Below are 9828 nucleotides of genomic sequence, written 5' to 3'. Positions count from 1 at the left end.
CAGACTATTATAAGACAATTTAAAGCATTTTTAAAATTTGACCCTTTTTGAAAATTTTGACATGCTATAGTATGACTTTTGTCAAATTTTGGACATCTCAAAATATGGTTTTTTTGTTATTTCTGAAAAAAAATTATACCACATGTATCAACGGACTATAATAAGACTATTTTGAAAATTCAGGCTGTTTTATGACTGTTTTATGTCAAATTTTATGACTTTTTCCCGAAAAAAAATCGACATGCAATAGTATGACTTTTTTCAGATTTTTGGACATCTCAAAATATGGTGTTTTTCTGTGATTTATGGCCACATAATGCTCTAATATGTACCAATAGACTATAATGAGACCATTTTAAGCATTTTTAAATTAAACCATTTTTGAAAATTTCCACAAAATTTGAAACAAAAGTCATACTATAGTATGACTTTTGTTTAAAATTTTGGACATCTGATAATATGGTGTTTTTTTGTTATTTCTGAAAAAAATACATGTATCAACGGACTATAATAAGACTATTTTGAGAAATTCAGGCCGTTTGAGAATTGTATAACTTTTTCCCCCCAAAAAATTGACATGCTATAGTATGACTTTTTTTTCGAAATTCAAATTTTGGACATCTCAAAATATGGTGTTTTTTGTTATTTCTGTAAAAGCCACCCTACTACATGTATCAACAGACTATAATAAGACCATTTTGAAAGTTTCGGGGCATTTAAAAAATTCATGAGTTTTTCCGCAAAAAAATCGACATGCTATAGTATGACTTTTTTTTCTTTCTTCAAATTTTGGACATCTCAAAATATGGTGTTTTTTTTGTGATTTATGGTCCTATTTTGCTCTAATATGTATCATCAGACTAGTATAAGACCATTTAAAGCATTTATAGGCATCTTAAAATTTGACCTTTTTTTGACAGAAATCGACATGTTATAGTATGACTTTTTTTTGTCCAAAATTCAAATTTTGGACATTTCAAAATATGGTGTTTTTATGTTATTTCTGGTTACATAATGGTCTAATATGTATCAACAGACTATAATGAGACCATTTTGAGCATTTCTAGGCATTTTCAAATTTGACCATTTATGACAAAAATCAACATGCTATCGTATGATTTTTTTTCAGATTTTGGACACCTCAAAATATGGTGTTTTTTGTGTGATTTATGGTCCTATTATGCTCTCATATGTATCATCAGACTATTATAAGACCATTTAAAGCATTTTCAGTCAATTTAAAATTTGACCTTTTTTGACAGAAATCGACATGCTATAGTATAACTTTTTCAAATTTTGGACATCACAAATGATGGTGTTTTTCTGCTATTTTCGGAAAAGCCACCCTACTACATGTATCAGTAGACTATAATAAGAACATTTTGAAAGTTTTGGACCGTTTAAAGAATGTATGATAAATATTGACAAAGATTGAATTTTGAGTCTGTGCTGCTTGTGAGAAACTGAATCATACACCTGTAAAATATAGATAATGCTACTATTAATTCAGCTCCATCAAATCGGCTGCACTTGTTTTACTTTCATATATTTCAAATGTAGATGATTTAGATTATTATTTAGCCTGTTTAGCACCATTGTCATCATATTTCACGACATTTATTTCTTCACTAAGATATCTGTATCATCTATTAGCCTGTGGGCTCTCCAAGCAAACACAATTCACTCTTCCTCAGTCTTTCTCCATGACTCTCCATGTAGTTTGTTTGTTTTTTTCTTCAAATTTTCTCAAAATATGGTGTTTTTTATTATTATTTCTGGCCACATAATGCTCTAATATGTATCAACAGAGTATAATAAGACCATTTGAAGCATTTTTAGGCATTTTAAAATGTGACCATTTTTGACAGAAATCGACATGCTCCTATCAATAAAAAGAAAGCATGAAAATATAATATAATTATTATTAAATATAATGTTTGCACGTTCGCTTCGAGCTGGATTGGACAGAATGTAATTGTTGATGAAGCATCACCTCTACATGTTTATTAAATATGTGATGAATCTGCTAAGTGAGGCAGAAAACCGCTGCACACACACACACACACCAGTACAGGAACCAGTTAGTGGTGAAAGCAACCAGTAAGGAGTCAACACGGGACGGGAGCAGTCCTGTTTGTTTGTTTGTTTACTAGTAAACAAGCAGCCGAGCGGTTGATGATGAATCAGAGGTGGAGGTGAAGGTGTTCCTGTGGTTCTGGTGGACCTTCAGGGACTCTGATCAGGACTCTAACAGCAGGTTTTGGGGCAGATTGTCTCTTTAACAGCAGCTGAAGGAGACTCAGGTGAGCTCCGTCATTAGAAACTGGATCACAGGTAAAAGGTGTTTGTGTTGCTGTTAGCTGACTCTTTAATATCTCTGTCACATTAATAACTCATCATGTTGCTGCTGCTGCTAGTTTGAGCAGCTTTCAGCTGTTTTCTGTCTCTCCACGTGCTTTTTACAGCGCGACATTGTTTCAATGTTTACAGCAAAAAAACTCCTCGAGAGACTAAAAACACTTTGATGCAGTAAAGTTTTTGGTGTTTGCATCAAGATTTTCCATCCAGCAGAAATGTGTTGATGCAAAGAGGAGCTTTGTGGGACGTTTTGACATAATCAGCATATAAATGATTGAGTTGTTGTCAGTCTGAAGACATTCCCTGCTGCTGTTTGAGACACGCCTCTCCATCTGAAATCACTCTGAAACTGGTCTGTTTGGTCATTTTGTGTCTTTTCTTGGTCATTTTGTGTCTTTTTTGGTCATTTTGTGTCTTTTCTTGGTCATTTTGTGTCTTTTCTTGGTCATTTTACATCTTTTTTGGTCATTTTGTGTCTTTTTTGTTGTTGTTTTTAATGTCCATATCAGAACTTATTCACTAAAAGAGTTTCCGTCTCCTGTTTGGAGCAAAAAAACACCTCAAGAGAGAGTAAAAAGGTTAATGCAGTAAAGTTTTTGGTGTTTGCATGAATCTTTTTCCATCCAGGAGAAATGTGTTGATGCAGAGAGTCTTTGTGCTCTGTTTGTTTCCAACCTGTAGTCATGTCTGGTTGTTTTACTGCAGAGTTAACCTCACACAGCCTCCATTCATTCTCATGAGGAGAAAAGCTCCAGCTGCTGACCATGCACTTCTCTGGGAAAGTTCATATTCATAAAGTTAATATAGCTCATATACCACATTTAGTTCAGCCTGTTATTTCATGTAACCCTGAATATATACAGACATGGAAACAATGACTAGACCATTGTTTTCTTCAGTTTCTTGTTCATTTTAATGTCTGGTTCAACTAAAGGTTCATTTGTTTGGACAAATATAATGATAACAACAAAAATAGCTAATAAGAGTTTATTTTAAGAGCTGATATCTAGACATTTAACATGGTTTTATTGATAAAAACTCAAATCATTATCAAGAAAACCATGGAAAATGGCTCTTAAATTAAACTCTTATGGGCTCTTATAGTCCCGTGGTGCTTTGAGACGCTATGATGTCATCATTTCACTTCTATCAGCAAACCTGGAAACTGATTTATTACATGGGTAAATATTATGCAAAGTTTTAAAATGAACCTCTCTGATCTTATTTAGAGACAGAATTGCTCTTCGCCACTTTATTTCCTTCAATTGTGGATCCCAAAAGAACTTTCCTCTGGGGGAAATCTGATTTTGCCTCTGTAAAATAGTTCTGATATGCTTGTTTGTGCATTTTTTCTCCATTATATCGATCCCACACATTTTTAGAGAAGGCATATGAACAGTAACATTCTGATAATTGACGTGACATTTTGTGAACTTCAGTAGTTTGTTGCAGCAGCTGATTCTTGTCTCTCTGCAGCTCTTCTCCAGCAGGCGGCGCCACTCTGAGTCTCAGAGACCAGAAGATCCTGATCCGGATCATCATGAAGCTGCTTTGAGACGCTGTGATGTCATCAGTCCTCCATCTTGGACTGGAACAAGGTAAGCAGTGCACACGCTCAGCTGCTGAGCAACACACCTCACAACATGTCAGCAACATCTTTAAATGTGCTGCAAAGCTCCTGCAGGACTAAAGTGAGTAGAATCTGGAGGTCAAAGGTCACTGTGAGGCTCCACATGTGTTAGTTCCCTTCAGGAAGACTTTGTAGAGCAGCTGCTCGTCACCTCACTCACTAAATGAGGCTCGTTGGGAGGAAAAGTGTCGTTTAACACACAATCTGAAGTCTTTTATTCTGTTTATTGTGTGTAAAAAGTCTCCACAAAGTTTAGTTGTCTGTGAAATTTGAGGTAATTAAGAAAAAAGAAGTTAATGTCTTTGATTTATGTTGTAATCACAAAGTTGGCTTTGTAAATAATGATTTTAGGCTTTTCTTGTGTTTTTTTGCTGTTTTTAATTTTTAATAACTTTTTTTTTTTTTTTTTTTTAAACAAGTCCTCCTCTCTGGTTAACAACATGTAGAAGTTCCGATATTAACTTAGTGTGAAAGAGATGGCACAGAGGGAGTATAAAGGGTTGGAGTGCCAGAGGTCAGTGGTTCGAGACCTGGTACTGCTTTAAGTCAGAATTTTGCCCAAAGTGGGCGTGGTTATGCAAATAATGGGCGTGGTTATGCTAATTAGGGGGTGTGGCTTTTGCAAAAAAATAGTATGAGTTTGGTTTTGTGTATTCCTCCTCCTTCCTTCCCCTCTGTCCTCCTCTCCTTCCTTCCTTCCTTGATCCTCCTCCAGTGTGTCTCCTTGTTTCCTTTGTTTGAATCCTTTTGAGTTTCCGTTGGTGAGTCCTATGAGATCCAGTGGGGTTTGAACCGATGTTCTCCGTGGTGTGAGGTCCATGTATTATCCATTGAGCTGTGGCTCCGAGGGTTATATTTGTCGTTTACTCCTATTAGTGCTTAATTTCAGAGGACAAACTGATAAATAATAGTTTCAGGAGGGGATTGAACTCACAACCTTCTGCTTCCTGCAGCAGAGTTTATCCTCTACGCCACAGGAGAGATACAGTGACAGGTGGCGTGTGTTTTGATGAATGCACCAGAAGGTATAGAAGCACACAAACAGAAAATGAGTTTCAGCTGGGACTTGAACCAAGAACCTTTTGGTTGCAAACCCAATGATATTACCACTAGACCACAGTGGAGATGAAGAGAGCTGGTGGGATGTGTAAACTAGTCTGTCAGCAGGAAGTAGTGAAGTCGAAAAAACAAAGTTTCAGGCTGGATTTGAACCCAAAGCTTTAGACACCATGTGTCAGCAACATTTCCCCTTCACCACAGTGGACAAAAGCTCTTAAAGTGAAATTGTGTTTTGTAGTGAGACGTAATCAGAAAGGTTAAAAAATATGTTTGACATCTTGCCTCAAAAACATGTTGCTGCAATACACAAGTTTTCACAGGTCACAGATAGTTTCCTTCGAGTTTATAACCATTAAAAAAAATGAAAACAGAACCGAGGAGACTCGATTCAAACCAAGAACCTGCAGATCCAGGACCCTTGACATTTTCCACTACACCAGAGGAACAACAGAAGAGATATTCTTGTTGAACTGATGAATGCACCAGGAGGTTTTGAAGCGATCAAACAAAAAATGATGTTCAGCTGGGATATGATCCAAGAACCTCCAGGTTGGGAACCCAATGACATTTCCACTATACCACTGTTGAACAATGCATTTTGTGTAGGTGACACTCTTAATTGCACTGGGATGTATTGAAGCAAACAAACAGAAAAAGTGTTTCAGATGGGACTTGAACCAAGAACCTTTGGGTTGCAAACCCAACAATATTACCTCTAGACCACAGTGGAGATGCAGGTGGCAGGTGGAATTTGAAAAGTAGTCTGTCAGCAGGAAGTAGTGAAGTCGAGAAAACAAAGTTTCAGGCTGGATTTGAACCCAAAACTTTAGACACCATGTGTCTGCAACATTTCCCCTTCACCACAATGGACAAAAGCTGTTGGTGTGAAATTGTTTTTTGTAGTGAGACGTAATCAGAAAGGTTAAAAATTTTTTTTTACATCTTTCCTCAAAAACATGTTGCTGCAATCCACAAGTTTTCACAGGTCACAGATAGTTTTCTTCCAGTTTATATCCATTAAAAAAAATGAAAACAGAACCGAGGAGACTGGATTCAAACCAAGAACCTGCAGGTCCAGGACCCTTGACATGTCCACTACACCAGAGGAACAACAGAAGAGATATTCTTGTTGAACTGATGAATGCACCAGGAGGTTTTGAAGCAATCAAACAAAAAATGATGTTCAGCTGGGATATGATCCAAGAACCTCCAGGTTGGGAACCCAATGACATTTCCACTATACCACTGTGGAACAATGCGTTTTGTCTCGGTGACATTGTTAATTGCACTGGGAGGTATTGAAGCAAACAAACAGAAAAAGAGTCTCAGGTGGGATTGGAACCAATGTTTATCAGGTTAAAAACCCATGACTATACCACTACACCACAGCAGAGACCCAGGTGACAGGTGGAAAGTGAATGATATAGTTTCAGCAGTAATTATTGGAGTGGATGGGTAGAAAAGGAGGTTTCAGGCTGTATTTGAACTCAGAACCTTCAGGTGCAAGATCCTTGACATGTCCACTACTCCAGAGGAACACAGGAAGGAAACTGAGCTGTTCCTAACTTGTTGTCATGAATGCAACAGGAAGTCTCAAGAGGACAAACTGAAAAAAAAAGGATTTATGCTGGATTTGAACCCAGAACCTGCTGCATCATTGACTGGAACTTTTCCACTAGACCACAGAGGAGACAATGGATTCCTGTTTTTTTTTTGACACAGAATCATGCAGTTAGAAATATTAAACATTTGGTTGTTTGATTGAAAACGTTTACAAGTTTGTGTCACAGTTTTTCTCCAGTTTATATCCATCATAGAAACATATATATATAGTTTATTCTGATATATATATATATATCATATATATACACATATACACACACACATATATATGTATGTATATGTGCCTGACAGCCTCAATTTCTCATTAAAAAGACATCTTGGAATAGACGATCTTTGTATTTGTAGTTTTTTAAAAGATCTTTGAAAAAAAAAATCACAAATCAAAGATCCTTAATTCTAAGATGTCGTTTTAATGAGAAATTGGGGAAAAAGACGTACAGAATAGAGGATCTTTGATTTGTGACTTTTTTCAAAGATCTTTGATAATATAAAAAACTACAAATACAAAGATCGTCTATTCTAAGCTGTCTTTTTAATGAGAAATTGAGGCTGTCAGGCACATATATATATATATATATATATATATATATATATATATATGTCTTATATAAACATATAAAACGTGTGTCAGGTGCAGGACCCTTGACATGTCCACTACACCAGAGGAACACGGGAAGTATATTAAAAGATATAAGAAGATTTTCTTGTTGAACTGAATGCACCAGGAGGTTTTGAAGCAATCAAACAGAAAATTATTTTCAGCTGGGATATGATCCAAGAACCTCCAGGTTGAGAACCCAATGACATGTCCACTACTCCAGAGGAACACAGGAAGGAAACTGAGCTGTTCCTAACTTGTTGTCATGAATGTAACAGGAAGTCTCAAGAGGACAAACTGAAAAAAAAAAAGATTTATGCTGGATTTGAACCCAGAACCTGCTGCATTATGAACTGGAACTTTTCCACTAGACCACAGAGGAGACACTGGAGTCCATTTGTTTTTTTTGACACAGAATCATGCAGTTAGAAATATTAAACATTTGGTTGTTTGATTGAAAACGTTCACAAGTTTGTGTCACAGTTTTCCTCCAGTTTATATCCATCATAGAACTATATATTTCTATGTGTGTGTGTGTGTGTGTGTGTGCCTGACAGCCTCAATTTCTCATTAAAAAGACATCTTGGAATAGACGATCTTTGTATTTGTAGTTTTTTAAAAGATATTTGAAAAAAAAAATCACAAATCAAAGATCCTTAATTCTAAGATGTCGTTTTCATGAGAAATTGGGGAAAAAGACGTACAGAATAGAGGATCTTTGATTTGTGACTTTTTTCAAAGATCTTTGATAATATAAAAAACTACAAATACAAAGATCGTCTATTCTAAGATGTCTTTTTAATGATAAATTGAGGCTGTCAGGCACATATACATACATATATATATATACACATTTACTTCTAGTCTAGTTTATTGTGAAGGATTCAGCAGGAAGTTGATCCAGACAAACACTCAGCAGTCTTCATGTCTTTTGTTCATAATGATGCAGTTTATTTGTAAATGTGTGTTGTTGATCCAGAGGACGAGTCAGCAGGTTGGACCAACACATGGCTCACTGCCGTCAGCTGGAAGATCAACAGCTTCATCAATCATTTCTCTTTTATTCATGCATTCATAGTTTCATTCATCCTGTGAAAGAGACAAAAGGAGGGACAGCGCCTCCTGCTGGACGACTGCAAGAATACAAATCTGTCTTCAGACTCTCTGCCTCCACTTTCACACACTGGCATCAAACTCCTGCTTCCTCATGTTCATTCACTTATTTAATGATTCATAAGTAAAGGAGACATTTAATTAAAGAAGAAATACAAATAAAACAACTTTTGGTCCAAACACTCAGCAGAACTTCTGAGCCTTCTTGTTTATTTTAAAAAGGGTTTCTGTCTTTATAAATGCATATTTGAATTTTATTCATTTATATTAATTGTGTTCATGAATTAATTTGCACCCTTAACAAGCTGTTTGGTAGTTGAGATGACTGAAAACTGAGCAGCCTGGATTCAAACCAACAACCTTCAGGTGCAGGACCCTTGACATGTCCACTACTCCAGAGGAACACAGGAAGTAAACTGAGCTGTTCCTAACTTGTTGTCATGAATGCAGCAGGAAGTCTCAAGAGGAAAAACTGAAAAAAAGGTTTCAAATCGGATTTGAACCCAGAACCTTCTGAACCATATACTGGATCTTTTCCACTAGACCACAGGGGAACTCTGGACATCTTTCTCTCTTTTTGACACAGAATCATGCAGTTAGAAATATTAAACATTTGGTTGTTTGATTGAAAATGTTCACAAGTTTGTGTCTCAAACAGTTTTCCTCCAGTTTATTTCCATCACAGAGACGATAGAAACTGATATTTATCAAAGATCAATGCTGGATTCAAACCTGTGACCTTCTGGTCCAGGACCCTGGACTCTTCCTCTCCACCAGAGGAGGCGGAGCCTGGAGCCAGAAACTCTCAAAATGGTCTCATTATAGTCTGTTGATACATATTAGAGCATTATGTGGCCAGAAATAACATAAAAACACCATATTTTGAGATGTCCAAAATTTGAAATTTGAAAAAAAAGTCATACTATAGCATGTCGATTTTTTTCTGGAAAAAGTCATAAAATTTTAAATGCCCCGAAACTTTCAAAATTGTCTTATTATAATCTGTTGATACATGTAGTAGAATATTTTCCCTGAAATCATAAAAAAACACCATATAATGTGAAGTCCAAAATGTGAAAAAAAAGCCATAATATAGCATGTCTTTTTTGGTCAACATTTTTTAAAATGGCTAAAAATGATTTAAAAAATGGTCTTATTATAGTCTGTTGATACATATTAGAACATAATTGTCCTTAAATGACAGAAAAACACCATATTTTGAGATGTCCAAAAATTGGACTGAAACAAAAAAGTCATGTATTTTTTGTCAAAAATGGTGAAATTTTAAATGATCTAAATCTCTTTACATGAAGACAGTATGGTTCAATAAAAAGTCTTTGTATAAATGTCAATTTAAGACAACATTTTAGATTTTCTTTAGACGTTCTTAAAACGTATTCATAATTTAACTACTTTCAAACCAGTGGAATACATTTTTATAATTTCA

The 9828-nt window shown here is 35.7% G+C and overlaps 1 long non-coding RNA gene across 2 annotated transcripts; it reads left to right on the top strand.

Annotated features, from left to right (window-relative positions):
- The first annotated feature begins 2112 nt into the window (after positions 1-2112).
- On the top strand, positions 2113-8727 carry LOC131963078 (uncharacterized). Of its 2 annotated transcripts, none has more exons than XR_009390001.1 (3): positions 2113-2303; positions 3835-3956; positions 8347-8727. It is a non-coding gene; the product is annotated as an uncharacterized LOC131963078 (long non-coding RNA). The 2 variants fall into 2 exon arrangements; XR_009389999.1 differs by having other exon boundaries at positions 2113-2334.
- The last annotated feature ends 1101 nt before the right edge of the window (positions 8728-9828 follow it).

This window comes from Centropristis striata, chromosome 24, assembly GCF_030273125.1.
Source record: "Centropristis striata isolate RG_2023a ecotype Rhode Island chromosome 24, C.striata_1.0, whole genome shotgun sequence".
NCBI lineage: Eukaryota > Metazoa > Chordata > Actinopteri > Perciformes > Serranidae > Centropristis > Centropristis striata.
This window is presented reverse-complemented; position numbering and strand designations above follow the sequence as displayed.